Below are 27,896 nucleotides of genomic sequence, written 5' to 3'. Positions count from 1 at the left end.
ACACACACACACACACACACACACACACACACACCTGGACACAACCTATTTTGATAAAGTAAGAATAATCAAACCATTTATATAAATAAATACTGATGAGATTCATTCGAGCATTAAAAAAACAGAAATTTCAAATTAGCCTATAAAATACAATTCCAACCATGGGGCTTCCCTGATAGCTCAGTTGGTAAAGAATCCGCCTGCAATGCAGGAGACCCCTGTTTAATTCCTGGGTTGGGAAGATCTGCTGGAGAAGCGACAGGCTACCCACTCCAGTATTCTTGGGCTTCTCTTGGGGCTCAGCTGATAAAGAGTCTGCCTGCAATGCAGGAGACCTGCATTTGATCCCTGGGTTGGGAAGATCCCCTGGAGAAGGGAAAGGCTACCCACTCCAGTATTCTGGCCTGGAGAACTCTATGGACTGCATAGTCCGTGGGGTTGCAAAGAGTTGGACACAACTGAGTGCCTTTCACTAGCATATATATACTAACCCTAAAATGAAGGAAACAGAAAGGTTAGAAATTAAGGGCATGGAAAAAGAAAAATATAGGCATAATAAGAAATAGGGGTTATAATTCTCATATGAGAAAAAATTCAGAACTCAGACTGACAACTATTAAACTTGACTATAGGCTATCTGTCTTCACTAATCAGCCTTACCCAAAGGAAAAGGAGACTGTCTCTTGAATCTTCTTGATAGAAGTTAGCTTTGCAGCTTGGAGAGGCTCTTACCTGTTCACACAGAGACTGGGAGATAGGAGCCAGGTATTCCTTGATTATTACATTTCAAAGGAATGGCTTCCAGGTCCTTGGGAAAGATAGAGCATTTATACCTCCACGGGGAAGAGTAAAACTTTTTACAATGGCAGCTTTTCTGAATTAGTACTAAAAAAAGGGAAATCTGGCCTAGAGAGGGAAAATACCTAAGTTTAGTCAAGGGAAGGAAAGTTAAGGGCTTCTCTAAAAGCTTAACAGTTAAAAAAACAGAAAAAGAAAAAAAACCTCCTGAAATGCAAGAGACACAAGACACAAGAGGCATAGCTTCAATCTCTGGGTCTGGGTCGGGAAGATCCCCTGGAAGAGGAAATAGCAATCCACTCCAGTATTCTTGCCTGGGAATTCCCACGTACAGAGGAGGCTGGACGGCTACAGTTCATGGGGTGGAAAAGAGTCAGACAGTGACTGAACAACAAAAGCAAAGTTAATGCCCTCTTCTTGGTTATCGTTTATATCAGCATCAAATTAACTAAGATAAAGAAGGTAAAACACGACCCAAGGAACTTGAAGACACTATTTTGTCTGCTCTCAGCGGGAAATATTCTAAGCACAAATATAAAAGTAATCTTGAATTATTCTTGGTTTGTTATTGGTACTGTTATTACTGAAAGGTATGCATGGGGGTTCTTTCTGGGTGCTCTCCCTCTCAAAAGCCAGTAAGCGAGCCAGGTTAGTGGAAAGGAAAGTTTGCTTTATTTCAGATGCTGGCAGCTGGAGGGGATTTATTATACTTGATGGCTGTATTTTGGTTATTTAAGAAGATGACCTTGTTTTTAGATATATATTGAAATGTTTATTTGTGAAACAACATGATTCTCAACATTTCAAATTCATTGTGAATGAGAAGTAAGAGAGCAAGAACACATATTTGGCTGTGTTAATGCTAACAATTAGGTAAACTAGATAAATGTTGTTTATTGTACTATACTTTCATTGTTCTGTAAGATTGAAATTTTCCAAAGCTATAAGTAGAGGAAATTAGTCCCACCCCAAAATAAGTCATAAAATGCATTCTTGACCAAGCTGATGAGATAATTATTTTTTAAAGTAAAATGACAAAAAAAAAAAAGTTCATGCAGAGGCCGGTATTCAAAGTCTGGCAAAACATAAAAATAACAAAGAATAAATTATAGTCTTTGAGTTGCAAAATAGGCTATTGAAATTCCAAGGTGAGACAGTAGTCTTAAATAAAAAGGATTTGTCTTGCTGGAGAGAATGTTTTGATTTTGGAAATCTTGGCCTTGAGTTTTCCTAAGACTTGATCCATAAATGCTGTATCCCAAAGCACAAGTGTCATATTTCAGATTACTCGATTTTATTAATGCTTAGATAAAAAATAGTAATATAGGTGTACCTTTATTTATAAATTGTATGCATATAGTTCTGTAGTAATATATTGTAAACCTTAGAAATTTCATACAAAAAATACAATAGGAAAGATGGTAAAAAAAAAAAAAAAAAGATACAGAAGTTCAAATGTGGATCAATTCAAGTGGCCCCTTGGGGATCTACCCTTCTGAGACCTGTAACAGGAATGTTAGCTTTTCGATACTATGCAACAGTGAAGGATTTTGGTTTACAGCTCCAAAGAAGAAAAAAATTAAATGACGTGTGAAAGATTAGAGAACTGGAAGAAGCAGCACTAGATTTAATTACAGATGGAAGTTTCTGAAAAGTGACTCATATTCCTCAAGACAGAACTTTAACATGTTGGAACTGAGGAAGAGATGCTGGATAATATTGGCAGAATCCAAGAATGCCTGGTCTTGTGCCTCTCTGCCAAAGGTGTAGCCAAATGGCATCAGTGGATCTTCCAGAAGCTGCAAGTCCCAACCTGAGCCAGAGGATAGAGTAAACATGACCAAGTAAACTGCATGGCAGCACCCACTTAGTGCTCCAAGTGCATGAATGAAACTAACGGCAGAATCATTGGGTCCAATGATTGTAGCCAACAGACTGAGATATGAGGACAGAGGCTCCCAGAGGAAGATAAAGATATGAGAGTAATGAGCTGACTGAATTATAATTTTCAATGGAAAGAGTTTAATCTTGAAATGAATTAGGAAAAAAATTTAGTTACCAAGTTTTCCTGGAATTATACAGACCATTTTTTTCTGTTAGCAGGCAGAATGGAATCCAAAGGCAAAATAAATTGTAAAAAAGTTACATTTTAGATGATTAAAATTGGGATGTAAAAATCCCCATCTGCTACCTCAAGAAAATTAAATTTTTCTTTACTCCTATCCCCAGAAATAATCAACAGTAATTTTATGAGAATGTTTTTCCACTGGTTTTAATAATAAAAACAAATGTCTATAAAGAGTTGAGGAAAACCAAAAAAAAAAATAAATAAAAAAAAAAAATAAAAAAATAAAAAAAAAAAAAAAAAAAAAAAAAACAAATGTCTAGAGTTTGATAAATATTTATTGAGTGCTTGTATGTTCTTGATCCTGTTCTAGGTGTTGTGAATGCTATATAACAGAATAAGGGGGGAAAATGCATGTTCTCTGTTTTAGCAGATAATTACGAATGCTTCAAGATTAGTACATTAATTCAGGTCAATGGTTAAATATGTTTTGGAAAATGAAGGGCAGTACAAACTTTAAAAATCATGTGACTTCATCCTAATCAGTTTCTTGTTACTACTGGGACTCTGCTGCTTTCCCTGAAATATTATAGGGAAATATAGGTACATCTCAACTCCATAGACAAAGGAGCCTGGAGGGCTACAGTCCATGGTGTTGCCAAGAGTCGGACATGACTGAGTGAATAAGCACATTAAAAACAAAACAAAACAAAAAAATTTCTGGGATGTTCATGTCCTGCTCCTATCAGCAGATAACAGTGATAGGCGGTAGTAGAGTTCTGGCCTGAAATAGGTAAGCCATTCCTAGGTTGAGTCCAGACAGTGACTTTTTCAATGAAATACCAAGGACATTATTGCCATGGTTAACTATAGACTTGGGATATCTGAGTTTGCTAAAGTTTCATTTTTATTTAAAAGTTTGAAAACTTAATTTTAAACATATTGCTTTAAATTTTCATTCTGATTTTCCTGATGGTTGAATATATTTAAAAAAATCACAGGATAAAATAATTAGATGTAAATAATTCTTCACATTCAGCATTAGCAAAAAATTTTAAATAGAGTATTTTTTGAGAATTCCATAAAATTTCTAATTTCTGCAAAATGAATTTGAAGAATTAAAATAAAATATATTTAAAAAAAGATTACCTTGATTATCCAAAGAAAGCAATTAATTTAAAACTGTATAAATGGTCCATCTTGAATATTTCATAAAAGCCTTCTGTAAAACAAGATACTATGAAAAAGGAGAAACAGGCCAGATGTAAATAAAATATCTGTATTTTCTAATGGAGGAATTATGTTCTCTAGTAACTATATCAAGTTTTAAATGTTGGTCAGGTTCAGTCAGAAGTTTCCCTCTGGCTATTAACAACCTTTGGAAACCTGTTAAATGAATTTAAAGAAATTTTAGTATTGTGTTGATTCAAGTTTCTCTCAAATTTGTATATCCTATTCTTTGTTGCTCCTAATTTATTTTAAGGCTTCCCTGGTGGCTCACACAGTAAAGAATCTGTCTGCAAAGCAAGAGACTTGGATGCAATCCATGGGTTGGGACGATCCACTGGAGAAGGAAAATGGCACCACACTCCAGTATTCTTGCCTGGAGAATTCTATGGGGTGTTAATGGTAATTTCTAATTGTTTTTCTTGGTAAACAATTCCTTTTTGTTCACAAAACACTGTTTGATCATAATTTGAAGCTCTCAACTTATTGATTTATTAATTCATATTTTTATTAAGTTATATTTAGCAAACACTCAAGGTGGTTTTCTCCTGTTTCTTGGGTTCACTTCTTTCACTTTGGGTTATATCAGCCATTTGCAATTTGTGTTCCCTTTAAAAATGTGTACACATGCATGTATGCATATTTGTTTGCAAGCATGTATTTATTGTAAGGTTATGTCCTTTATTACTATCATTTCTTTTTGTCTTGATCATGATTTACTTTGAGCAGCTCCTTAGACCTGCTTTTTTGTTCTGGTATATTCTGGTCTAGTATGAATGAATCTCACTTAATAACTTTCCACCTTATTTCTCTTTTATTAATTCACTCAGTTATTCATTAAAGAGCAAAAATTTGAGCACATACTGTGCTCTGTGTGCCAGGAACTGTGCTTAATTCCAGAGAATCAGCAGTGACAAAAGTAGACAAAGTCCTTGTAGTTGCAAAGCTTACCTTTACTGGAGAGACAAGTTAATATGGTTTTTCCAGTAGTCATGTATGCATGTGAGAGTTGGACCATGAAGAAGGGTGAGTGCTGAAGAATTAATGCTTTTGAATTGTGACACTGGAGAAGACTCTTGAGAGTCCCTTGGACTGCAAGGAGACCAAACCAATTCTAAAGGAAATCAATCCTGAATATTCATTGGAAGGACTGATGCTGAAGCTGAAGCTCCAATAATTTGGTTGCCTTATGTGAAGAGGCAACTTATTGGAAAAGAACCTGATGCTGGGAAAGACTGAAGGCAAAAGGAGAAGGGAGCAGAAGAGGAAGAGATAGTTAATAGCTTCACTGACTCAATGGTTATGAATCTGAGGAAACTCTGACAGTGGATGATAGAGGAGCCTGGAGTGCTGCAGTCCATGGGGTCACAAAAGGTGGGGCACAACTTAGCAAATGAACAATAAGAGTTTATATAGGTACTAGATAGTAAAAAGACCAGGGTGGGGGAAGTAAAGAAATAAAATGACTTTGAAAGTGGAATGAGTGTTGAAAGTTTAGAGAAGATAGATAAGGACACCATTATTGACATTATGACTTTTGAGTGATGCTTTTGTAGGGTTCATTTTTGGCTGTGCTCAGAAGTTCAGTTTGTAATTTTACCTCTGAGTTATAAGGATAGGCTGGAAATGACTTCCCAGTTGCAGTGAGAGGGCTTAGCTAGGTTAGGACTGTCCTTTCTGGGGCAGTGGGCCTGGGTTCTGTTTTGGGGGGGTCTTACTAATTACTCCGTCTAGTCAAGGCTATGGTTTTTCCAGTAGTCATGTATGGATGTTAGAGTTGTACTATAAAGAAAGCTGAGCACAGAAAAATTGATGCTTTTGGACTGTGGTGTTGGAGAAGACTCTTGAGAGTCCCTTGAAATGCAAGGAGATCCAACCAGTCCATCCTAAAGGAGATCAGTCCTGGGTGTTCATTGGAAGGACTCATGTTGAAGCTGAAACTCCAATACTTTGGGCACCTGATGTGAAGAACCAACTCATTTGAAAAGACCCTGATGCTGAAAAAGATTGAAAGCAGGAGGAGAAGGGGAAAACAGAGGATGAGATGGTTGGGTGGCATCACCAACTCAATGGACATGAGTTTGAGTAAACTCTGGGAGTTGGTGATGGACAGGGAAGCCTGGTGTAGTTCATGGGTTCGCAAACAGTCGAACACGACTGAGTGACTGAACTGAATAATTAATCTGCCTGAAGGCCAACCAGCCAGCAGTTTATCTCGGGTATGTAAATTGATCTAACTTTCTTATCTTATTTAGCATAGAATTCTTGAAAATGGTCTTGGTTTAGAAGCTCTATTCCTGGTCAATTATAAATTAACCCCCCACCTGCCTTCCCCATGGTGGTTTGTTTTTTGTTCTTGTTCTTTCTTAGTGATTTCTTTTATATTTAAATCTTTCATCCATCTGGGATTTAGTCTTGTATAAGTGTACAGAACTGAAAGTAAGTGATTTTCTCCACTATATTTAAATAAAGAAAATAAAAATTTCTGCATTGCAAAGAAAATCTAAAAACAAATGACCAAATAAAATACATGTTTTCAACAATATTAGAGACACATGGCTCTTTTAACTCAGGTAGATGATTTCTACATATTAACACAAAGAGAATACAAAAGAAATAAATTAACATATAGAGAAACAGGCATCCATCAATAGACAATACATAAACAGGGAGATATTTATTTCAATTAAATATGTAAAAAGATGCTTTGACTCACATGCTTGAAGAAAAATGCCAATTAAAACTACAATGAGAGAGCATTTGTTTTTATTAATCAGATAATTGTTGCTTTTTTTTTTTTTTTTTTAGTGGCTAAGTTGTGTGTGACTATTTTGTGACCCCATGGACTGTAGCCTGCCAGGCTCCTCTGTCCATGGGATTTCCCATACAAGAATACTGTAGTGGGTTGTGATTTCCTCCTCCAGGTGAGTCTTCCAGACCCCCTTCCAGACCTTCCAGGGATCGAACTCATGTATCCTGCATTGGGAGGTAGATTCTTTACCACTGAACCAGGGAAGCCCCCATTATCAGATTGGTCTGTTGGTGAGGGCATGGAGTAAAAGCACTCACATATTTGATAGAATTCTAAATTGTTCTATCAGTGATGGCAGAAGGACTCTGAAGTGCCCCTCAAGATGCTTGCCTATCTGGCCCAAGGGTAATCCCCTGGGATGTGGCTTTCTTCTAAGCAAATGAATACAACAGAGGATGCAAGATATGCATGACTGTATTATAGGATTGCATGATATAAGACGTAATACCCATCTTCCTGAGAAGACTCTGGCTTGCTTGTTTTGATGACACAAGTGGCCATGTTGGGGAAATCACAATGTAAAGAGCTGGGTTTGACTTCTGGGAGCTGAGATCAGTTGACAAGAAAGGGAGGTCCTCTATCGTAAGGTGCAAGATATTGAATTCTACCAACAACCTGAGTATCTCTGAAGAGGATTCTTCCTCAGCTGAGAATTCAGATGAGATCCTATCTCCAGCTGACATATATATTGTAGTCTTATATGTACTCAACTAGTTCAGTTCAGTCACTCACTTCGATCCGACTCTTTGCAACCTGATGGACTGCAGCACACCAGGCTTCCCTGTTCATCACTAACTTTCAGAGTTTACTCAAACTCATGTCCATTGAGTCAGTGATGCCATCCAATCATCTCATCCTGTCGTCTCCTTCTCATCCTGCTTTCAATCTTTCCTAGCATCAGGGTCTTTTCCAGTGAGTTAGTTCTTTGTATCAGGTGGCCAAAGTACTGGAGTTTCAGCTTCAGCATCAGTCCTTCCAATGAATACCCAGGACTGATCTCTTTAGGATGGACTGGTTGGGTCTCCTTGTAGTCCAAAGGACTCTCAAGAGTCTTCTCCAACACCACAGTTCAAAAGCACCGCTTCTTCAGTGCTCAGCTTTCTTTATTCTCACATCCATACATGACTACTGGAAAAACCATAGCCTTGTCTAGATGAACATTTGTTGGCAAAGTAATGTCTCTGCTTTTTAATATCTGTCTAGGTTGGTCACAGCTTTTCTTCCCGGGAGCAAGTGTATTTTAAATTCATGGCTGCTGTCACCATCTGCAGTGATTTTGAAGCCCAAGAAATAGTCTCTCACTGTTTCTATTGTTCCCCATCTATTTCCCATGAAGTGATGGGACCAGATGCCATGATCTTAGTTTTCAGAATGTGGAGTTTTAAGCCAAGTTTTTACTCCTCTCTTTCACTTTCATCAGGAAGCTCTTAAGTTTTTCTTCACTTTCTACCATAAGGGAGATGTCATCTGCATATCTAAGGTTATTATATTTCTCCTGGCAATCTTGATTCCAGCTTGTGCTTCATCCAGCCTGGCATTTCCCATGATGTAGTCTGCATATAAGTTAAATAAGCAAGGTGACAATATGCAGCCTTGATTCGTATTGTCAATACGCAGCCTCAACTAAGCCATACCTAAACTTCAGTTCAGATCAGTTCATTCACTCAGTCATGTCCGACTCTTTGCGGCCCCATGAATCACAGCATGCCAGGCCTCCCTGTTCATCACCAAGTCCTGGAGTTCACTCAGACTCACGTCCATCGAGTCTGTGATGCCATCCAGCCATCTCAACCTCGGTCGTCCCCTTCTCCTCCTGCCCCCAATCCCTCCCAGCATCAGAGTCTTTTCCAATGAGTCAACTCTTCTCATGAGGTGGCCAAAGTACTGGAGTTTCAGCTTTAGCATCATTCCTTCCAAAGAAATCCCAGGGTTGATCTCCTTCAGAATGGACTGGTTGGATCTTCTTGCAGTCCAAGGGACTCTCAAGAGTCTTCTCCAACACCACAGTTCAAAAGCATCAATTCTTCAGCGCTCAGCCTTCTTCACAGTCCAACTCTCACATCCATACATGACCACAGGAAAAACCATAGCCTTGACTAGACGGACCTTAGTCGGCAAAGTAATGTCTCTGCTTTTGAATATGCTATCTAGGTTGGTCATAACTTTTCTTCCAAGATGTAAGCGCCTTTTAATTCATGGATGCAATAAGCATCTGCAGTGATTTGGGAGCCCCCAAAAATAAAGTCTGACACTGTTTCCACTGTTTCACCATCTATGTCCCATGAACTGATGGGACTGGATGCCATGATCTTCGGTTTCTGGATTTTGAGCTTTAGGCCAACTTTTTTGCTCTCCTCTTTCACTTTCATCAAGAGGCTTTTTAGCCCCTCTTCACTTTTTGCCATAAGGGTGGTGTCATTTGCACAGCTGAGATTATTGATATTTCTCCCGGCAATCTTGATTCCAGCTTGTGTTTCTTCCAGTCCAGCGTTTCTCACGATGTACTCTGCATAAAACTTAAATAAGCAGGCTGACAATATACAGCCTTGACGTACTCCTTTTCCTATTTGGAACCAGTCTGTTGTTCCATGTCCAGTTCTAACTGTGCTTCCTGACCTGCATACAGGTTTCTCAAGAGGCAGGGCAGGTGGTCTGGTATTCCCATCTCTTTCAGAATTTTCCACAGTTTATTGTGATCCACACAGTCAAAGGCTTTGGCATAGTCAATAAAGCAGAAATAGATGTTTCTCTGGAACTCTCTTGCTTTTTCCATGATCCAGCGGATGTTGGCAATTCTGATCTCTGATTCCTCTGCCTTTTCTAAAACCAGCTTGAACATCAGGGAGTTTGCGGTTCATGTATTGCTGAAGTCTGGCTTGGAGAATTTTGAGCATTACTTTACTGGCATGTGAGATGAGTGCAATTATGCAGTAGTCTGAACATTCTTGGCATTGCCTTTCTTTGGGATTGGAATGAAAACTGACCTTTTCCAGTCCTGTGGCCACTGCTGAGTTTTCCAAATTTGCTGGCATATGGAGTGCAGCACTTTCACAGCATCATCTTTCAAGATTTGAAACAGCTCAATTGGAATTCCATCACCTCCACTAGCTTTGTTTGTAGTTATGCTTTCTAAGGCCCGCTTGACTTCACATTCCAAGATGTCTGGTTCTAGATTAGTGATCACATCATCATGACTATCTGGGTCATGAAGATCTTTTTTGTACAGTTCTTCTGTGTATTCTTGCCACCTCTTCTTAATATCTTCTGCTTCTGTTAGGTCCATACCATTTCTGTCCTTTATCGAGCCCATCTTTGCATGAAATGTTCCCTTGATATCTCTAATTTTCTTGAAGAGATCTCTAGTCTTTCCCAATCTGTTGTTTTCCTCTATTTCTTTACATTGATCACTGAAGAAGGCTTTCTTATCTCTTCTTGCTATTCTTTGGAACTCTGCATTCAGATGCCTATATCTTTCCTTTTCTCCTTTGCTTTTCACCTCTCTTATCTTCACAGCTATTTGTAAGGCCTCCCCAGACAGCCATTTTGCTTTTTTCCATTTCTTTTCCATGGGGATTGTCTTGATCCCTGTCTCCTGTACAATGTCACGAACCTCATTCCATAGTTCATCAGGCACTCTATGTATCAGATCTAGGCCCTTAAATCTATTTCTCACTTCCACTGTATAATCATAAGTGATTTGATTTAGGTAATACCTGAATGGTCTAGTGGTTTTCCCTACTTTCTTCAACTTGAGTCTGAATTTGGTAATAAGGAGTTCACGATCTGAGCCACAGTCAGCTCCTGGTCTTACTTTTGTTGACTGTATAGAGCTTCTCCATCTTTGGCTGCATAGAATATAATCAATCTGATTTTGGTGTTGACCATCTGGTGATGTCCATATGTAGAGTCTTCTCTTGTGTTGTTGGAAGAGGGTGTTTTCTATGACCAGTGCATTTTCTTGGCAAAACTCTATTAGTCTTTGCCCTTCTTCATTCTGCATTCCAAGGCCAAATTTGCCTGTTACTCCAGGTGTTTCTTGACTTCCTACTTTTGCATTCCAGTCCCCTATAATGAAAAGGACATCTTTTTTGGGTGTTAGTTCTACAAGGTCTTGTATGTCTTCATAAAGCCATTCAACTTCAGCTTCTTCTGCATTACTGGTTGGGGCATAGACTTGGATAACTCTGATGTTGAATGGTTTACCTTGGAGACGAACAGAGATCATTCTGTCATTTTTGAGGTTGCATCCAAGTACTGCATTTCAGACTCTTTTGTTGACCATGATGGCTACTCCATTTCTTCTGAGGGACTCCTGTCCATAGTAGTAGATATAATGGTCATCTGAGTTAAACTCACCCATTCCAGTCCATTTTAGTTCACTGATTCTTAGAATGTTGACGTTCACCCTTGCCATCTCCTGTTTGACCACTTCCAACTTGCCTTGATTCATGGACCTGACATTCCAGGTTCCTATGCAATATTGCTCTTTACAGAATTGGACCTTGCTTCTATCACCAGTCACATCCACAACTGCATATTGTTTTTGCTTTGACTCCATCCCTTTGTTCTTTCTGGAGTTATTTTTCCTCTGATCTCCAGTAGCACATTGGGCACCTAATGACCTGGGGAGTTCTTCTTTGGTATCCTATCATTTTGCCTTTTCATACTGTTCATGGGGTTCTCAAGGCAAGAAAAATGAAGTGGCTTGCCATTCCCTTCTCCAGTGGACCAAACTTCACTACGATAGATACTGTGAGAAAGTAAATGTAGTTTGTTAAGTCTATAAATTTGCACTTGTTATTCAGGTAGGCAGTGTTAGATAAATGATAGAGCATCTGTGCACGTGGGGCTGGAATGGCATCTCTTCCATGGGTTCAGTTAGTGGTCTACAATGGCAATTACCTCCCATTGAAGGAGAACTTGTGCTCCTGGACCGTGGCAGACACGGCGGCTCAGATCACGAAGTGCAAGTTTGAACAAGGTTGTGTGGCGGAGTTCCTCAAGAACTACCTGGAGGCAGGTGCATGGAGTGGCTCTGCAGATACCTGGAGAATGCGAAGGACACACAGCATCATGCAGACCCTCCAGTCCATGGGACTGCAAAGAGTCAGACACGCCTGAGCAACTAACACTACTACCATGCACTATTAATAAATCGTTTGATCCATTACTTAAATGATTTATGTCTCAGTTTTGACATATATATATATATATATATATACACAAAGGTACATATACAACAATAATCCATTATAGCAAGTTTTAATCACATCAGAGGAATGGAAAAAAATCTACAAGCCTGTCAATAAATGTCTAATCAAAAACTGGCAGATTATGGTATAATCACTAAAGAACATTTTAGCCAAGGGAGAGAGAATATATATATTAAAAAAAAAAAGCAAGATGATTCTTCAGTGGAAATCAGGCTTCAGAATATTGTATATAAGTATGCTAGCATTTGTAAATTGTCAAAAGAACATACCAAACTAAATTTGTAAATGTATAGATTATCTCTAGGGAATACATTGAGTTGGAAAAATTGGTTGCTGGTTCAGATTGACATAAAGACTGGAGGGGCCTGGGTCAGGAAGATCCCCTGGAGGGAGGCATGGCAATACTCCAGTATTCTTGTGGGGAGAATTCCATGAACAGAGGAACCTGGTGGGCTATAGTCCATAGGATTGCAAAGAGTTGTACAGGACTGAAGCACCTTAGGACAGCATAGCACCAAGACTGGAATAGAGGGTTGAGAAAATATTTTATTATCCATTTTATTTCATATCTTTTGGGTTTTTAATTATGTGTATGTATTCATGAAGCCAGACTCTATGATTACAGGAATAGTAAAATTCTCTGATGGTTAAAACATACTTGAGAGTTTTGATGTTGTTTTCTTCACTTTTTATGTTCTTGCTGCATTATTCATTTATTCAAAAAATAAATATTTGAGTGCTTGCAAGACATTCTGCTACTTACTAGAGCTTTAGGTTCTGAGAGGAATTCATAGATGAATAAGATAAGGTCCCTGGTCTCAATACTTTATAATCTAGCAAAGGAGATCAAAGAAGGAAAACTCCAGCTAACAAGGTACTATGTGGTCAGAAACATAAATGAAGCCCATGGGAAGGTTTGTATACTCTTACAGAAAGTTTTGTCCTTTGGGGGATGTTTAGGATAAAGGAGAATGCATTTAATCTGACGCTGAAATGTAGATAAAATTTTAGGTGCATCTAAATGAAACAGGAGGGAAGAGAGCAGGGTACAACCCTTAAAGGAATGACATAACCATAGGACATGATAAAGACTGGTTAGTGCCAACTGGGACTAAGATGGTGGAAGATTCAACTTCTAGTAGACCTTGAGCTTCATTATATGTTTACTATAATACATTAGCATGAGAAATGACACACTCACAAACCCCATGGCAGTTCTGAGGCTGACTAAAAAAGTAAAAGAGTGGGTGCTGCTCCAGTTCCTAGAAATCTCTGCCCCTTCTCCAAAATAATTGGAATAATCCTCCAACTCAATAGCTTATGAAAGTGCCCAGCCCATAAAAACTAACCACCCCATATTTCAAAGCTCTTGTCTTCTGATATAGCCTACACTCTGTCTGTGGATTGTGTTTCTTCCAAGTACTCTTGACTTCTGAGATGGCCAGGGTGTTTCTCTCTAAATAACATTTTCCAGCACCACATGTTAAACAGATTGTCTTTTCTCCATTGTATATTCTTGCCTCCTTTGTCAAAGATACGGTGTCCATGGGTGTGTGGATTTATTTCTGGGCTTTCTATTTTGTTCCATTGATCTATATTTCTGTCTTTGTGCCAGTACCATACTGTCTTGATGACTGTGGCATTGTAGTAGATAGAGCCTGAAGTCAGGCAGGTTGATTCCTCCAGTTTCATTCTTCTTTCTCAAGATTGCTTTGGCTATTCGAGGTTTTTTGTATTTCCATACAAATTGTGAAATTATTTGTTCTAGCTCTGTGAAAAATACTGTTGGTCGCTTGATAGGGATTGCATTGAATCTATAGATTGCTTTGAGTAGTATACTCATTTTCACTATATTAATTCTTCCAATCCCAGAATGTGGTATATTTCTCCATCTATTAGTGTTCTCTTTGATTTCTTTCACCAGTGTTTTATAGTTTTATATATATATAGGTTTTTAGTTTCTTTAGGTAGATATATTCCTAAGTATTTTATTCTTTTCATTGTAATGGTGAATGGAATTGTTTTCTTAATTTCTCTTTCTATTTTCTCATTATTAGTGCATAGGAATGCAAGGGATTTCTCTGTGTTGATTTTATATCCTGCAACTTTACTATATTCATTGATTAGCTCTAGTAATTTTCTGGTGGAGTCTTTAGGGTTTTCTATGTAGAGGATCATGTCATCTGCAAACCACTTGTAAAAGAATGAAACTAGAACACTATCTAACACCATACACAAAAATAAACTCAAAATGGATTAAAGATCTAAATGTAAGACCAGAAACTATAAAACTCCTAGAGGAGAACATAGGCAAAACACTCTCTGACATAAATCACAGCAGAATCTTCCATGACCCATCTCCCAGAATATTGGAAATAAAAGCAAAATTAAACAAATAGGACCTAATTAAAATTAAAAGCTTCTGCACAACAAAGGAAACTATAAGCAAGGTGAAAAGACAGCCTTCCGAATGGGAGAAAATAATAGCAAATGAAGCAACTGACAAAGAACTAATCTCAAAAATATTCAAGCAACTCCTGTAACTCAATTCCAGAAAAATAAATCACACAATCAAAAAATGGGCCAAAGAACTAAATAGACATTTCTCCAAAGAAGACATACGGATGGCTAACAAACACATGAAAAGATGTTCAACATCACTCATTATCAGAGAAATGCAAACCGAAACCACAATGAGGTACCATTTCACACCAGTCGGAATGGCTGTGATCCAAAAGTCTACAAGCAATAAATACTGGAGAGGGCATGGAGAAAAGGGAACCCTCTTACACTGTTGGTGGGATTGCAAACTAGTATAGCCACTATGGAGGACAGTATGGAGATTCCTTTAAAAATTGGAAATAGAACTGCCTTATGACCCAGCAATCCCACTGCTGGTCATACACGCCGAGGAAACCAGAATTGAAAGAGACACGTGTACCCCAATGTTCATCGCAGCACTGTTTATAATAGCCAGGACATGGAAGCAACCTAGATGTCCATCAGCAGATGAATGGACAAGAAAGCTGTGGTACATATGCACAATGGAGTATTACTCAGCCTTTAAAAAGAATACATTTGAATCAGTTCTCATGAGATAGATGAAACTGGAGCCTATTATAGAGAGTGAAGTAAGCCAGAAAGAAAAACACCAATACGATAAACTAACGCATACATATGGAATTTAGAAAGATGGTAACGATAACCCTGTATGCGAGACAGCAAAAGAGACACAGATGTATAAAACAGTCTTTTGGACTCTGAGGGAGAGGGAGAGGGTGGGATGATTTGCGAGAATGGCACTGAAACATGTATAATATCATATAAGAAACGAATCACCAGTCCAGGTTCAATGCAGGACACAGGATGCTTGGGGCTGGTGCACTGGGATGACCCAGAGGGATGGTATGGGGAGGGAGGTGGGAGGGGGGTTCAGGATGGGGAACATGTGTATACCCGTTGTGGATTCATGTTGATGTATGGCAAAACTAATACAATATTGTAAAGTAATTAGCCTCCAATTACAATAAATGAATTTAAATTTTTAAAAAAATGAGACCTAAAAAAATAAATAAAAATAAATAACATTTCTTACCTAATACTTTATCTCTGAATTCTTTCTCTATGAAGCAAGAACCTCAAATTCACCAGAAACATATGAAGGCATTTCAAACATATGGCACAGGTGAGTCAAACCATGGATCTGTGGAAAACTGTTAGATGTTTCCAGAAAGTAGGCACATATGCTTTCTGTTAGAAGGTAGCATTCCTGAAGGAATATAGTGAAAGAATAGTATAAGTACAAATAGGAGAGTTTTAGTAATGCATGTGGAGTTCCTTGAAAGAAAGAAACTTTATTTAATAATAAACTATGAGCATTGTAAAATTTCTGCAGAGTAATAGAACCATCAGCATTGTGATTCAGGGATATTATTCTGACAGTGATATAGAGATGGTTTAAGGGTGAGATCAATTTTGGTTGCCTTGAATTGAGGATTTTGCTGTTAAGTTTGAGTTACATTTGCAGCAGTTGTGCAGAAACATAAGTGAAAGTAAAAATCACTCAGTCATGTCCAACTCTTTTCAACCCCATGGACTATATAGTCCCTGGAATTCTCCAGGCCAGAATACTGGAGTGGGTGGCCTTTTCCTTCTCCAGGGGATCTTCCCAACCCAGGAATCAAACCCAGGTCTCCCACATTGCAGGCAGATTCTTTACCAGCTGAGCCACCGGGGAAGCCCAAGAATACTAGAGTGGGTAGCCTATCCCTTCTCCAGCTGCTGCTGCTTCTGCTAAGTTGCTTCAGTCGTGTTTGACTCTGTGTGACCCCATAGACGGAAGCCCACCACTCCTCTGTCCCTGGGATTCTCCAGGCAAGAACATTGGAGTGGGTTGCCATTTCCTTCTCCAATACATGAAAGTGAAAAGTGAAAGTGAATTCGCTCAGTCGTGTCCGACTCTTCACGACCCCACGGACTGCAGCCTACCAGGCTCCTCCATCCGCGGGATTTTCCAGGCAAGAGTACTGGAGTGGGGGCCATTGCCTTCAGTTCTTCCCAACCCAGGAATCGAACTGGGGTCTGTTGCATTGCAGGTGAATTCTTAACCATCTGAGCTATGAGGGAAACATCAAGGGGAAACTTAACAGAATATTAGATTACTACAGCTGAAGGTTTTGGCCCGAGGGGAAAAAAAAGGATTGAAAAAGAAAAAAAAGATGGAGGCATATTTGTGAAAACTCATTTGAGGAACAAAATGAGTCATAAAGTCATATTTCTTTGGGGAGAAATTCCCTGGTGGCTCAGGTGGTAAATAATCTGCTGGCAATGCAAGAACCCCATGTTCGATTCCTGGATCAGGAAGATCCCTTGAAGATAGACTTGGCAAAACACTCCATCATTCTTGCCTGGAGAATCCTATGGACAAGAGGAGCCTGGTTGGCTATAGTCCATAGGGTTACAAAGAGTTGGACATGGCTGAGCAACTTACACTACTATAGCATTAAAAGGGTATGAAAAATTCACAAAGAAACAAGCACATATCATAAAGAATTACTATTTTGTGGTCTGTTTAAATTTTAATTTAAAACTGAAATACATATGTGAACACATAAATAATTTCATGTATTTTTAATGAGTTATAATGAACTAGTAAGGTAATTACACTCATTTAATTTTTTAAAAAACAAACAATTTTTTCATAGAACAATGAAAATATCTAATATGGACCTCAAATTTTCTTATTTGAAAATTATTGTTTTGACACAAAGTTTACAATGTATAAATTGATTTCTCTTTAGGGGTCTGTAAACAAAATTAATTTTTAATTCAAATCTTAAGAATACATGGTGGCCCCACAGAAATTTTCTCACACCATTGATTTTTCTAATTTTTGCTTAAAACACAAGTATGATATAAATTACTTGAATATTTATTAATTATATAAGGGGAAAATGAACTAAAGGAATGTCAGTTGTTAGCAATTTTAGAGCTTCTTTTAATAGTGAAGATTAAAAAAAGAGACGATTAAAAAAAAATTCCTCAGCCATCTCGGTTAACATTCAAAAGAGATTAAGGTTGAACTTTCAATGAATTTGGTACATTCATTTGCATGTCAAGTTTTCACAGTATGCAGTGAGTTTCTTTTCAACAAAAGATAAGCTGTACTTCAACCTCTATTACTATTATCAGTGTGTCCTATCACACTTACCAAGGCTTTCTTTCAAGGGAAAATGCCACTGTACTTCAGTTTCTCTTTAGAAATTATTTCTGGCTTCCTTGTTAGCTCAGCTGGTAAAGAATCCACTTGCAATGCAGGAGACCCTGGTTTGACTCCTGGCATGGAAGATCTCCTGGAGGAGGGAAAGGCTACCCACTCCAGTATCCTGGCCTGAAGAATTTCATGGACCAAGTCCATGGGGTCACAAAGAGTCAGACACGACTGAGCAACTTTCACTTTCTGGTCCAGTCAGCTCTGCACACTGTATGAATTATTATTATGTGAAAGAAATTCTAGGAAGCTTTTATTTAGCAAAAGGGAGTATGCTGCTGCTGCTGCTGAGTCTCTTCAGTCATGTCCGACTCTGTGCGACCCCATGGACTGCAGCCCACCAGGCTCCTCCGTCCATGGGATTTGCCAGGCAAGAGAACTGGAGTAGGGTGCCATTGCCTTCTCCCAAAAGAGAGTATAGACAGCATCTATTAGTACCAGTACTCTAATGGATGTTAGAAATACAGTATTGGGAAGAAAGACAGTTCCTTCTTCAAATAATTCACTGTGTCCTTTGATGGTGGTGGTGGTTTCACTGCTAAGTTGTGGTCAACTCTTGTGACAACATTGACTGTAGGCCACCAGGCTCCTCTGTCTATGGGATTCTCCAGGCAAGAATACTGGAGTGGGTTGTCATTTCCTTCTCCATGTGTACTTTGGTAGACAGACTTTATTTTTTCAGATAGGTACTAATAAGTTAAGGGCTATGAGAATTAAAAAGCAATCTGTCTCAGTTAAGAATACCAGGAATGAATTGAGGAATGCTAAAGGAGGAGAAGGGGATGGATGACAGAGGATGAGATGGTTAGATGGCATCACTGACTCAATGGACATGAATTTGAGCAACCTCCAAGAGTTGGTGATGGACAAGGAAGCCTGGCATGCTGCAGTCCATGGGGTTGCAAAGAGTTGGACACAACTGAGCAACTGAACTGAACTGAATTGAAAGTAAGACAAACCCTGACCTCAACAATAACATCTACTGTTAGAAAGACTTCTGAAATGAGTTGTTTATATAAATGTTAGTGTCATTTAGGGAGATAGAAAATACATGAGACAAAATTTATTGGAAAGTGTTGCATGGAAAATTAGCTTAGTAGTCTCCCAAGTATGCTATTAAGCAAGCTGTTCTAGAGATCATGAAACAGCAATGTTAGTAGACTAGATTAAGATGCTAACATTACATGCTTTATTTAATTCCCAGGAAGAAAATATACAGAGATCAAATACCCCATAACAAATTTTTGATGAATGCCAAGTTTTACTGTCAAATGAAGAAAAAAAAAAAAGGGTTACAGAATCAATAGGAAAACAAGGTAACTTGTTGTACCAAGATTAAAAGAAAAAACAGAAGGCGGCCAACCTAAACACAAAGAAAGTGGGCAAAGAAAGTGGATGATGAAGAGGCTTGAACAGTGTGCACTGGTTTCATTGTCATGAGGCCCATGTTTATGTTTAGTTAGAACTAGTTTAGCAAAATGACAAGGCAGAGGAGACATAATTAATACATTTGATAAATAAATGGATGATGACAAAGTGGATCACCTCTCCGACTCAACGGACATGAGTTTGAGCAAACTCCAGCAGGTGGTGAAGGACAGGGAAGCCTGGCAGACTGAAGTTCATGGGGTTGCCAAAGTCAGACAAGACTTAGCTACTAAACAACAGCAGTACACAATAATGAAATATGTTCAAAACAGAAGTACCTAGAGGAGTGTGCAGGATTCATAAAGCTGTTTTCTGTGTGGGTGGTTTTTTGTTTTGTTTTTTGACATGAGACATGAGACACTAGGACAGATTTAAATTTCCTGTTGTTACTCAGTCGTGTCTGACACTTTGTAACTGCACAGACTGTGGCACACCAGGCTTCCTGGTCCTTCACTATTTCCCTGAGTGTGCTCAAACTCATGCCAACTGAGTTGGTGATGCCATCCAACCATCTCATCCTCTGTTGCCCCCTTCTCCTCTTGCCCTCAATCTTTCCCAGCACCAAGGACTTTTCAAAGGAGTCAGTTCTTTGCATCAGGTGGCCAAAGTATTGGAGTTTCAGCTTCAGCATCAGTCCTTCCAATGAATATTCAAGGTTGATTTCATTTGGGATTGACTGGTTTGATCTCCTTGGTGTCCAAGTGACTCTCAAGAGTCTTCTCCAGCAATACAATTCAAAAGCATTAATTCTTCAAAGATCAACTTTCTTCATGGTCCAACTCTCACATCCGTACCTGGCTACTGGGAAAAAAACAGTTTTGACTATGGACCTTTGTCAGCAAAGTGATATCTCTGCTTTTTAACATGTTGTTTGGGTTTGTCATAGTTTTCCTTCCAAGGAGCAAGCATCTTTTAATTTCATGACTGTAGTTACCATTTGCAGTGATTTTGGAGCGCAAGAAAATAAAATTTGTCATTTTCCACTTTTCCCCCTCCTATTTGCCATGCAGTTATGGGACCAGATGTTATGATCTTAATTTCTTCAATGTTGAGTTTTAGGCCACCTCTTTTACTCTACTCTTTCATCCTCATCATGAGGCTTCTTAGTCCTTCTTTGTTTTCTGCCATTAGAGTGGTATTATCTGTATATCTGAGGTTGTTGATATTTCTCTCAGCAATCTTGATTCCCTGATGGCTCAGCAGGTAAAGAATCTGCCTGCTCTACAGGAGACACAGCTTCAATCCCTGGGTCAGGAACATGCCCTGGAGAAGGAAATGGCAATCCACTCCAGTATTCTTGCCTGGGAAGTCTCATGGAAGGCTACAGTCCAAAGTATAGCAAGCAGTCAGACATGATTGAGCCACTGAGCACAATCACTCAGGGTATGGGCACAATCACTCAGGAAACATAGGGCACAGTTGTTGTCCTTTTAATATATGCACATAATCCTATTCCATTATCATAGGGAATGAGGAATGGAGTGAGGAAGAAATAGTGGAGGGCTAACGTATTTCAGGGTTTTTTATATTTAGTGATGGGAAGGTGGGAGAGTCTGGTGACATATGATTTTTTTGGGAGTAGAATACCAAAGGTTTTGTGTACTTGCCTATGAATGTGGGTATTGGTGGTGAGGGTCTCACTCAGGATAGTGATCACACATTTAGGTATTATTACTCATTCTGTGATTGCCTGTTTTTTTTTTTTTCATTTTCATAGACAAACTGGTTAGGTGTAAGCCCATACTAGATTTCTGGCTTTCCTATAATAGGAATATAGTCAGAAAACATGAATGAAGACATATGAGTGAAATTTAGATTATCCTCAACAGAATGATTAAAATGTCAGCTTTGGAATCTAAATTAGATAGAGGCTGAAATAAGATTCGGGTTGATAGATTTGGAAAAATTGAATTGATTAATTGGCTGGTGATCTTAAAAATTTCAAATCCAAAATAGCTTCAGACAATGACAAATTGCAGAAAGTAATTTTAAAATAGGCACTGAATTTTAAAGTAGAAAGTCTTTAGAGACTAGGATGACACAAAACTGAGAAGGCAGGGTGCTCATGGGTTATTCAGGATTGCACACAAGACATGGTAAGCTTTGTGGTAGAGACTGATATTTTGAAAGTGAAGAAAACAACGTTGATTTTTTTGGAATAGCTTATGAGGTCAGTATGTACTATACTTTTAATATGTCATTCTTTTTGATATACTGATATTGTGCTATTTCATAATTAGATGTTGGTTTGTAATTGGTCTATAATTTATTTTTTGTTTATTTTTGGAATTATTAGATTTATATTTTGCTTCACAAAATGTATTGAGGAGTTTCCCTCCTCTTTCTAATGATTTTGCGTAAATTCGTCTTATTCCTACTGCCAACTAAGGAATGTTGCTCTCCAGTTGGCTCTACAGGGGATGTGTCACCAATTACTGTCATTTTTGACCTTGATCACATCCTGAAAGGAGTTCAAGGTGGCGATCAGGAATGAGACACTCTGTTCTCTGGGAAAAGTGGCAAATAAGCCTTAGGATAATTAGATATTTTCAGTAGAAAATTTTATGAATCTGATTTCTTACATCTTTTCATACTTGGAAAAGCACTAAAAATCATTAACAGAGACATCTGTTTCTCATGACTGGCAGCAACCTTCTACAGAGAAGTGTGCTTGATTGCTTCAGTGAAATTTCACATATACTGACCCCACTCCAGCCTCTTTGGAACAGTTCCTCAGAGCTATCTGAGAGACTGTCTATGGCACTAAAGTCCTCAGGAAGCCCCAAATAAAACTGACAATGTTCTCATGTTGTGCATTTTTATTTTATTCTACATTTCCTTGAATGGCTGATAGAACTCACAACTGAAATTAATTACATGTGTCTGGAGTTTCATTTGTAAGAAGGTTTTAAAAAAATAAAATTCAGTTAAAAATGTAAAACTATTTTGATTTTCTGTTCCATCTTCTGTCCGTTGTAGTTTGCTGTATTTTTAAGCATCCTTATCCATTTCATCCAACTTGTTCAATTTATTATGATAAAGTCATTTATTGTTATCCTTTCCATGTCTATAGTGATAACCTTTTTTATTCCTAATAATTCTCTTTCTCTCTTGATTAGTCCAGCTAGAAATTTTACAGATTTTGATGGTTTTTTCAAAGGATCTGTTTTGTTTTTTAAAATTTCTCTAATTTTTATTTTCTATTTTGTTGATTCCTGACCTTATTATTATTATGTTCAATTTTGTTTTGTTTTGCTTTCCTTTTCTGCCTTCTTAAGATGAGAATTTAGGTCACTTATTCTAGACTTTCAATTCTAAGTACTTAAAGTGATCAATTTCCTAATAATAACAATAATTTTAGTTGAATTCAACAACTTCAACTATATGTTGTATTTGAATTTCTATTCAATTTGCAACTTTTCTAATCCTCCTTGTTATGTGTCCTCAGAATAATATATTATTTAGAAGTAGATTTTTGAATTTCCAAATATTTGAGACTTTTCTAAATTGTCTAAATTTCTAAATTGTCTAATTTGAGACCTTTCCAAATGTACATAAGAAAAGAAAGCATATTCTAATTTTGGAAGGTACAGTATTCCATAAATATTTCTCCCACATCCCTTTTTTAACATTCAAAAAGATTAACACATGCACAGTGATAACTCACAGTAAGGTTGTTTTTTTCCCCCTAGGAGTAGACATCAAGATTTTATCCAGAGATTGTGAAAGAAGTATCAGAGATTTTTTTGCTTAGCACATATGTATCTAAATTTTACCACTGAAACTGAACAATTATTTACCTTCAAACTCTCTTTTAATAGGTATAATTTATTCTTTTTTTTTTTTTTTGTCAGAAAAGTGTATAGTTAAAACTGCTATTAAAGTCCTAAAAATATCAAAGTTCAAGTTAACTCCCTTGGTCGTTCTTATCTTCCATTTGTCTTTCTTGTAACCACAACACATTCACCAAGGAGAACACACCAAGAATGAAAAAGGAGCAAATCATGAACAAAGTCTGCTAAACTCCATGAGATTGATATTCATGACATGTTCAAAGAGTTGTTTTCTTTATTTTATTGTCAAATCTCAGTTTTACAAACTATATTTTTATTTCCCATCATCATGAGATTGTGTGTATCCTGAAGCTTTCTAGACATTTTTTTCTGTTAAATAAAGGTAAAATATAATCTATTTTATATTCACACTGAGTCAAATAATATAATTCAAATCATACACTGAATTTAGATGATGAAAATAATTTAGTCATTCTAATCTCTATAAGATAGAAGTTTTCACTCTGAGTTGGGCTCTGTATGTATTATAGAGGAAAAAGGTTATCAGATAACCACAAATTAAAATCACATTCTGGCAGAGCATTCTAATCTTTGAATAGCATCATGTTTCTTCCTGAAATGGTTTTTAGTGTTGTCATTGAATTTGCATGTCTATACTATTGAAATAGCCTCCTTATGATTTAGAGGAATAATAGCTTGCTCTGGATAAAATTTTTACTTAATGTTTCATTTGAATCTTTTAGCTTATCATAACACTCAATAAAATGTATTTTTTTCTGATTTGCAACTGATAGAAAAATACAGTAAGCACAAGCATCTCACATACAGATATGGAAAAACTTGAATCTCACAGAGAATGTCCTATGCATACTGATAAGTAGGAAATTATGAAAACTCCTTGGAAATTTCAGCTCTAACTGTTCATGCAATCAGAAAATTCTAGATAAGAATGCCCTATGAGCAAATTATTTATATTTATTTTCAGGTGAAGTTAATTTAAAAATACATTTACAAAAGGAGTAACTATTTTAGCAGAATTTTTGTCTTGAAAAAGAGACACATTCAAACACACCAGTAAAATGTAGATTTAAAATCTGAATAATAAATAGTGTATCTAGATGGAAATCATGTATTTAAGCCCATAGATTAAATAGAAATCAAGTAAATGATGAAGCAAAAGCTAGAGCACATCCCAGTTGATATTTTCTAGAATTTTTGTTTTGGCTTAATTTAACCCCTGTCTTGGTTACCACTGGTCATGCAAGACATGGTTACCTTCATATCCTCAGTTTATGAGTCATCAGCAGACATACCGGGATCCATCCAGTCTGTCCTCAGAATTTAATTCACTTCAATCAAAATCTGTCCAAATTCACTTTAGTGGGATGACATTCTCTGATAACTCTTTCTAAAATATCAACCTGCCCCTCACTTATTTCACTTTATGTTTCACGAGAGCACTTGTCACCACCTTGGATGGTAGGTATGGGTTTGCCCATTTAGTCCTCCTTGTCTCCCCACACTGGAATGTAAGCACAGGTTTTTGCTTGGTTCTGTTCTGTCTCAGCACCTCAGGACCTGTCTAGATGCTCAATAAATATTGGTTTTATGAATGAATTCATTTGTGGTTGAGGGAAGGTTGCAATTCTATTCTCACCCAGAGTGTAGCTTCATTCAACTAGAGGGTGACCTACAATTCAACTTTTCCGAATTAGTAATGCATTCTTCACTTCCTGGCAGCGCTCTCAAGCTTCCATCCTCCCACCCCTCCTGCTCTAGCAGGATTCCTACATTCAGGTCTGGCTCTTAGCTGCCCTAGGCTCTTATTTCTGGTGATCCCATAAGGAGCAGCATCTTCTTTTTCTTGATAAGATTCTTCTGTTTCAAAGCCATTTCTACTGCAAATCCACTGGGATTTCACTGTGTCATCTAGTCGCATCTCTCCAGTGAATTCAGACTTCCTTCCTCCCAACTTTTCTGCAAGTTGTTACGAGGGCCTTGTGGCCTTGCCATTTTTCGACTTGGACTTTCTTGCCAGTGTCTCCTCCATGGTTCACTGTTTACTCTGCTCTTGTGTCAAATTTTTAGAGTACTTCTGGCTTGTGTCTATGCCTCTCCACTGAAGTAATTATCTGTAACTTATGCCTTACTGTGGGATAATGGGCCATAGTTTCAAAGTATTTGTATGTATGTTTTTCTATTTAGTTAAAAATAATACATTTCATTAACTGGAAAGTGACTCTTGTTATTTTTAATGACAATCCCCTTTGCAGTTATGTTCTCAGAAAATGCATCTATCGATGCTTTCAAATTGTGGTGCTGATGAAGACCCTTCAGAATCCCTGGACTGTGAGGAGATCAAATCAGTTAATTCTAATGGAAATCAATCCTAAATATTCATTGGAAGGCCTGATACTGAAGCTGAAGGTTCAATAATTTGGGTACCTAATGCCAAGAACAGACTCATTGGAAAGAGCCTGATGCTAGGAAAGATGGAAGGCAACAGGAGAAGGGTGCAGCAGAGAATGAGATGGTTAGATAGCATCACTGACTCAAGGGACATGAATTTGAGCAAATTCCAAGAGACAGCAGAGGACAGAGCAGACTGGCATGCTGCAGTCCATGGGGCTGCAAAGATTTGGACATGACTAAGCAACTGAACAACAATAATAATATAATCTATTTTTGAATCTAATAGAAAACATTTTTCCTCTTTCTGTGATCTCAGGGAAAAATCTCTTCTCAAAGGTGACAGATTCACTTTGCTTATATACATGTTCAGTCACTTCAGTTGTGTCTGACTCTTTGTGACACCATGGACTATAGTCTGCCAGGCTCCTCTGTTCATGGAATTCTCCAGGCAAGAATACTTGAATGGATTGTCATGCCCTCCTCCAGGGGATCTTCCTGATGCAGGGTTTGAACCTGAGTCTCCCATGTCTCCTGCACTGCAGTGGGATTCTTTGCCCCTGAGCCACCAGGGAAGACCTGATAAAATCACCTTAAATTCCCCCAAACCTCCCAAAGATTATCTTCTCAAATACCACATGCAAGTCTCCCCAGTTATGGTTCCTATAGCTCCTGAAATGGTCAATCATATTCTATCCCTAATTTAATTTAACCTACATCACTTATGCTGCATAATGAATGGGCAAATTCTAATAATTAGAATTAATGGAAAAAAAAAAAAATGTGGGCTTCCCTGGTGGATCAGAGGTTAAAGTGTCTGCCTGCAATGTGGGAGACCTGGGTTCGATCCCTGGGTCAGGAAGATCCCCTGGAGAAGGAAATGGCAACCCACTCTAGTATTCTTGCCTGGAGAATCCCATGGACAGAGGAGCTTGGTGGGCTGCAGTCAATGGGGTCAATTAAACACATACTGTATCCTCAATAAATTACGTGCTTTTTGTGTCTATAAAGAACTTTACAAAGGTTGTTTACTCTCATTAAAATATGTGAGCAATAATAATTTCATTGATGAGATAACTAGGTATAAAGGCATTAAGAAATTTCAAAGGGCAAGCAGTCCTTAAGTGGTTAATTGAATCTAATTGCTCTTCTCCACTATGCTAATGAAACTTCTTTGCCCTGCTCCTGAAGTTCATTTAATCAGAGCAGATCTGAATGCCTTGCCCTTGTGTGCTCACATTCTAATGAGTTGCCCTAAGAAAGTCAGAAGAGAGGATGTATGTAAACAGGCCTTTGATCTGCTTCTCCACTGGAAAAAGAAAAGGTGTTGAAACACTTGCTTAAGTTTACCTTGCCCTTTGTGAAAGATTTAGGTGGAGCAAAGTAGGTCTTCCCATGTGGTGCTGTTGGTAAAGAATCTCCCTGCCAATACAGAAGTTGCAAGAAACATGGGTGTGAGCCCTGGGTCAGGAAGATCCCCTAGAGAAGGCGATAGCAACCCACTCCAGTATTCTTGCCTGGGAAATCCCATGGGCAGAGAAGCCTGGTGGGCTACAGTCCATGGATTCCCAAAGAGACAGACACAACTAAGCACGTGCATGCACGTGCACACACACACACACACACACACACACATACACACGTGGGGAGTAAAGCTAGTCTAATCACTTTTCTTGTAAGTATTGGTTCCACTCATCTCCAAGTGTTCTAAATGGATACCCTTGTCGTCTAGATTCAGTTGGAACATCATTAAATGCTCTGCATAAATCTAAAGAACATGAAAACTTCAAACTGAACTTGTGAGAAAGGAAAGCACTCATTCTGAATATTTGCTACCCGAGAGCAGACTTTCTGCAAAATCTTGCTTTTCTTTTTTGTCTTGGCTAAACATCATTGTACCATAGCAAGAAAAGTATTAGCTAAGTCAATATTTTGAATGCTATTACAGGGAAAAGTTTATCAATAAATATATGTATTTTTTTTCTTTCTCAGATATCATAAATTTGGGTTCAGTTCAGTTCAGTCAATCAGTTGGGTCTGACTCTGCTATCCCATGGACTGCAGCATGCCAGGTTTGCCGGTCCATCACCAACTCGTGAAGCTTGTTCAAATTCATGTCCATAGAGACCATGATGCCATCCAGCCATCTCATCCTCTGTTGCCCCCTTCTCCTTCTGCCTTCAATCTTTCCCAGCATCAGGGTCTTTTCCAAGGAGTCAGTTCTTCGCCTCAGGTGGCCAAAATATTGGAGTTTCAGCTTGACCATCAGTCCTTTCAATGAATATTCAGGACTGATTCCCTTTAGGGTGGACTGGTTTGATCTACTTTCAGTCCAAGGGACTCTCAAACGTTTTCTCCAGCACCACAGTTCAAAAGCATC

This window comes from Capricornis sumatraensis, chromosome 18 (genome assembly GCF_032405125.1).
Source record: "Capricornis sumatraensis isolate serow.1 chromosome 18, serow.2, whole genome shotgun sequence".
Taxonomy (NCBI): Eukaryota; Metazoa; Chordata; class Mammalia; order Artiodactyla; family Bovidae; genus Capricornis; species Capricornis sumatraensis.
This window is presented reverse-complemented; position numbering follows the sequence as displayed.